General features: G+C 39.6%; 1 non-coding gene across 1 annotated transcript; it reads left to right on the plus strand.

Moving 5' to 3' along the window:
* The first annotated feature begins 5,775 nt into the window (after nt 1-5,775).
* Nucleotides 5,776-5,883, plus strand: LOC112773604 (small nucleolar RNA R71). Its single transcript, XR_003188147.1, has one exon. It is a non-coding gene; the product is annotated as a small nucleolar RNA R71 (small nucleolar RNA).
* The last annotated feature ends 240 nt before the right edge of the window (nt 5,884-6,123 follow it).

The raw sequence follows: 6,123 nt of genomic DNA on the forward strand, positions 1-6,123 counted from the left end.
ATCGGACGATGAATTTGGTTTTCACCTTGCCAACCTCTTCGTAGTCGGATGATGAATTTGGTTTTTACCTTACCGACCTCTTTGTAATCGGACGATGAATTTGGTGAGCTTAGATTAATATATCTTGGTAGGAAACTTTTTAGGGAATCTGAAACTTTTTTCAAATGATAAAAAATAGAAATATGAAGAAGAGTGTATACATATGAGTGCTTACCTTTCTAGGTCGAACAACTTGGTAGATCTTGGCCTGGCGCCTCCTTAAAAAACCTTTTCAGGAAAGAGAGTGCCCCTTGACCTAAGATCTTTATTTTTCTCTAGCTATAATACCTTCTTAGGTTACAGGCATGCCATGACCTTGGTAGCTCTCGCCCATCGAGGTCAGACACTGGTATGCAAAATCGTGATCATTCATTCCTTGGTAACGGTGCCAAAAACTTCATGCGCACGTTCATAATTTTTGTTCTTTGTCACAACTTCGCACAACTAACCAGCAAGTGCACTGGGTCGTCCAAGTAATAAACCTTACGTGAGTAAGGGTCGATCCAATGGAGATTGTCGGCTTGAAGCAATCTATGATCACCTTGTAAGGCGGATTTCAAATGGTTATGGTGAATGGATAATGAAAATATAATTAAAATATAAAATAGGATAGAAATACTTATGTAATTCATTGGTGAGAATTTTATATAAGCGTATAGAGATGCTTTTGTTCCTCCTGAACCTCTGCTTCCTGCTGTCTTCATCCAATCATTCCTACTCCTTTCCATGGTAAGCTTTATGTAGGGCATCACCATTGTCAATGGCTACATCCCGTCCTCTCAGTGAAAATGGTCCAAAATGCGCTGTCACCGCACGGCTAATCATCTGTCGGTTCTCGATCATACTGGAATAGGATTCAGTAATCCTTTTGCGTCTGTCACTACGCCCAGCACTCGCGAGTTTGAAGCTCGTCACAGCGATCCCTTCCCAGATCCTACTCGGAATACCACAGACAAGGTTTAGACTTTCCAGCTCTCAAGAATGGCCGCCAATAATTCTAGCCTATACCACGAAGACTCTGATCGTAGATCAGGAGGCTAAGAGATACACATTCAAGCTTGTTTACATGTAGAATGGAAGTGTTTGTCAGGCACGCGTTCATAAGTGAGAATGATGATGAGCGTCACATAATCATCACATTCATCATGTTCTTGTGTGCGAATGAATATCTTAGAGAAGAAATAGGCTCGAATTGAATAGAAAAATAATAGTACTTTGCATTAATTCATGAGGAACAGCAGAGCTCCACACCTTAATCTATGGTGTGTAGAAACTCTACCGTTGAAAATACATAAGTGATAATGGTCCAGGCATGGCCGAATGGCTAGCCTCCCAAAGAGGGTTCAATCATCAAAACATGATCAAAAGATTTCTAACACAATAGTAAAAAGTTCTATTTATACTAAACTAGTTACTAGGGTTACAGAAATAAGTAAATGATACAAAAATCCACTTCCGGGCCCACTTGGTGTGTGCTTGGGCTGAGCATTGAAGCTTTCACGTGTAGAGATCTTCCTTGGAGTTAAATGCCAGTTTGTAACCTGTTTCTGGCATTTAACTCCAGAATAAGGCAGAAAGCTGGCGTTGAACGCCAGGTTGCGTCATCTAAACTCGGGCAAGGTATGGACTATTATGTATTGCTGGAAAGCCATGAATGTCTATGTTCTAACGCAATTGAGAGCGCACCATTTGAACTCTTGTAGCTCTAGAAAATCCACTTTAAGTGCATGGAGGTTAGAATCCAACAGCATCTGCAGTCCTTCTTTAACCTCTGAATCTGATTTTTGCTCAAGTCCCTCAATTTCAGCCAAAAATTACCTGAAAAAACAGAGAAAGACACAAACTCATAGTAAAGTCCAAAAATGTGAATTTTATTTAAAAACTAATAAAAATATACTAAAAACTAATTAAATTATACTAAAAACTATGTAAAAACAATGCCAAAAAGCGTATAAATTATCCGCTCATCACAACACCAAACTTAAATTGTTGCTTATCCCCAAGCAACTAAAAATCAAATAGGATAAAAATAAGAGAATATACTATAAATTCCAAAATATCAATGAAACTTAGCTCCAATCAGATGAGCGGGACTAGTAGCTTTTTTCCTCTTGAATAGTTTTGGCATCTCACTTTATCCATTGAAGTTCAGAATGATTGGCATCTATAAGAACTTAGAATTTAGATAGTGTTATTGATTCTCCTAGTTCAGTATGTTGATTCTTGAACACAGCTACTTTATGAGTCTTGGCTGTGGCCCTAAGCACTTTGTTTTCCAGTATTACCACCGGATACATAAATGCCACAGACACATAACTGGGTGAACCTTTTCAGATTGTGACTCAACTTTACTAGAGTCCCCAATTAGAGGTGTCCAGGGTTCTTAAGCACACTCTATTTTTGCTTTGGACCTCGACTTTAACCGCTCAGTCTCAAGCTTTTGGCTTGACACCTTCACGCCACAAGCGCATGGTTAGGGACAGCTTGGTTTAGCCGCTTAGGCTAGGATTTTATTCCTTTAGGCCCTCTTATTCACTGATGCTCAAAGCCTTGGATCCTTTTTATTACCCTTGCCTTTTGGTTTTAAGGGCTATTGGCTTTTTGCTCTTGCCTTTTGATTTTAAGAGCTTTTGGCTTTTTCTGCTTCCTTTCTCTTTTTTTTTTTGCCATTTTTCTTCTCTGCAAGCTTTGTTCTTCACTGCTTTTTCTTGCTTCAAGAATCATTTTTATGATTTTTCAGATTATCAATAACATTTCTCCTTTTTCATCATTCTTTCAAGAGCCAACATATTTAACATTCATAAACAACAATATCAAAAGACATATGCACTGTTCAAGCATTCATTCAGAAAACAAAAAGTATTGTCATCACATCAAAATAATTAAACTAATTTCAAGGATGAATTCGAAACCATGTACTTCTTGTTCTTTTGTAATTAAAACATTTTTCATTTTAAGAGAGGTGATAGATTCATAGGACATTCATAGCTTTAAGACATAGACACTTAAACACTAATGATCATATAGTAAAGACACAAACATAAATAAAATATAAAGCATAGTAAACGAAAAACAGGAAAATAAGAACAAGGAGATTAAGGAACGGGTCCACCTTAGTGAGGGTGGCGTCTTCCTTTTCTTGAAGAACCAATGGTGCTCTTGAGCTCCTCTATGTCTCTTTCTTGTCTTTGTTGCTTCTCCTTAGTGCTTTTGGTGCTCCTATCCTTAGTTGCTCCAATAGTTGTGGGGAGGAAAATGTATCCCTTGAGGCATCTCAGGGATTTCTTGATGAGGGAATTCCTCATGCTCTTGTTGAGGTCCATGAGTGGGTTCTCTTGATGTGTAGTAAAATGCTCTACTACTGAGCTATGGACCCTTGAGATGAATCTCTCCATCTCTCATGACTCGGAGGTGGAAGCTTTTGCCTTCCCTTTCCTCTTTCTAGAGGTTTCTCTGGCCTTAGGTGCCATAAATGGTTACAGAAAAATAAAAAGCAATGCTTTTACCACACCAAACTTAAAAGGTTTGCTCGTCCTCGAGCAAAAGAAGAAAGAGGGGGTAGATGGGGATCCTGTGGGGTCCACAGATCCAGTGGGGACAAAGACTTAGCATCCCTGCTCTAATTAGGCGTGCAAAACGCCCTTATAGTGCATGTCTGGCGTTAAACGCCAGCTTGCTGCTTGTTTCTGGCGTTTAACGCCACTTCCATGCTCTATTCTGGCGTTAAACGCCAGTTTGGTGCTTGTTTCTGGCGTTTAACGCCAGCTTGATGTTTCTTTCTGGCGTTAAACGCCAGTTTGATGCTTCTTATTGGCGTTTAAACGCCAGTAAGTTCTTCCTCCAGGGTGAGCTATTTTTAATGCTATTTTTCATTCTGTTTTTGATTTTTCAGTGGTTTTTTTTTGTGACTCCACATGATCATCAACCTAAAAAGAACATAAAATAACATTAGAAAATAAATAGATATAATTAAATAACATTGGGTTACCTTCCAACAAGCGCTTCTTTAATGTTAATAGCTTGACAGTGAGCTCTCATGGAGCCTCACAGATGTTCAGAGCATTGTTGGGACCTCCTAACACCAAACATAGAGTTCGAATGTGGGGGTTCAACACCAAACTTAGAGTTTGGTTGTGGCCTCCCAACACCAAACATAGAGTTTGACTGTGGGGGCTTTGGTTGACTCTGCAGTGAGAGAAGCTTTTCATGCTTCCTCTCCATGGTTACAGAAGGAGATCATTGAGTTTTAAACACAAGGTTGTCCTCATTCAGTTGAAGGACTAACTCTCCTCTGTCTACATCAATCACAGCCTTTGTTATTGCTAGGAAGGGTCTTCCAAGGATGATAGATTCATCCTCATCCTTCCCAATGTCTAGGATTATGAAATCAGCCGGGATGTAAAGGCCTTCAACCTTTACTAACACGTCCTCTACTAGTCCATAAGCATGTTCCATAGATTTGTCTGCCATCTCTAATGAGAATTTAGCAGCTTGTACCTCAAAGATTCCCAATTTCTCCATTACAGAGAGTGACATTAAGTTTATTCCTGACCCCAGGTCACACAGAGCCTTCTTAAAGGTCATGGTGCCTATGTTACAGGGTATTTAAAATTTACCAGGATCCTGTTTCTTTAGAGGTAGAGTTTGCTGAACCAAGGCATTTAGTTCCTGGATGAGCAATGGAGGTTCATCATCCCAAGTCTCATTACAAAATAATTTGGCATTCAGCTTCATGATTGCTCCTAAATATTAAGCAACTTGCTCTTCAGCAATGTCTTCATCTTCTTCAGAAGATGAATAGTCATCAGAGCTCATGAATGGTAAAAGAAGGTTCAATGGAATCTCTATGGTCTCTAGATGAGCCTCAGATTTCCTTGGTTCCTCAAAGAGAAACTCCTTATTGGTCAGTGAACGTCCCAGGAGGTCTTCCTCACTAGGATTCACGTCCTCCTCCTCCTCTTTGGGTTCGGCCACACCAAGTAAGGTAATAGCCTTGCACTCTCGTTTTGGATTCTCTTCTGTATTGCTTGGGAGAGTACTAGGAGGGGTTTCAGTGACTCTTTTACTCAACTGGCCCACTTGTGCCTCCAAATTTCTAATGGAGGACCTTATTTTATTCATGAAACTTAAAGTGGGCTTAGATAGATCAGAGACTATATTTGCTAAGCTAGATGGATTATGCTCAAAATTATCTGTCTATTGCTGAGTGGATGATGGAAAAGGCTTGCTATTGCTAAACCTGTTTTTTCCACCATTATTAAAGCCTTGTTGAGGCTTTTGTTGATCCTTCCATGAGAAATTCGGATGATTTCTCCATGAGGGATTATAGGTATTTCCGTAGGGTTCCCCCATGTAATTCACCTCTGCTATTACAGGGTTCTCAGGATCATAAGTTTCTTCTTCAGAAGATGCCTCTTGAGTACTGTTGGATGCAGCTTGCAATCCATTCAGACTCTGAGAAATCATATTGACTTGCTGAGTCAATATTTTTTTCTAAGCCAATATGGCATTCAGAGTATCAATTTCAAGAACTCCCTTCCTCTGAGGCGTCCCATTACTCACAGGATTTCTTTCAGAAGTGTACATGAACTGGTTATTTGCAACCATGTCAATGAGTTCCTGAGCTTCTGTAGGTGTTTTCTTTAGGTGAATGGATCCACCTGCAGAATGGTCCAATGACATCTTTGATAATTCAGACAGACCATCATAGAATATATCCAAAATGGTCCATTCTAAAAGCATGTCAGAAGGACACTTTTTGGTCAGTTGCTTATATCTCTCCCAAGCTTCATAGAGGGATTCACCTTCTTTCTGTTTGAAGGATTGAACATCCACTCTAAGCTTGCTAAGCTTTTGATGAGGAAAGAACTTAGCTAAGAAAGTCGTGACCAGCTTATTCCAAGAGTTCAGGCTATCTTTAGGTTGAGAGTCCAACCATATCCTAGCTCTGTCTCTTATAGCAAACGGGAAAAGCATAAGCCTGTAGACCTCGGGATCAACCCCATTGGTCTTAACAGTATCACATATTTGCAAGAATTCAATTAAGAACTGAAAAGGATCTTCTGATGGAAGTCTATGAAACTT

The sequence above is a fragment of the Arachis hypogaea genome, chromosome 18, assembly GCF_003086295.3.
Source record: "Arachis hypogaea cultivar Tifrunner chromosome 18, arahy.Tifrunner.gnm2.J5K5, whole genome shotgun sequence".
Taxonomy (NCBI): domain Eukaryota; kingdom Viridiplantae; phylum Streptophyta; class Magnoliopsida; order Fabales; family Fabaceae; genus Arachis; species Arachis hypogaea.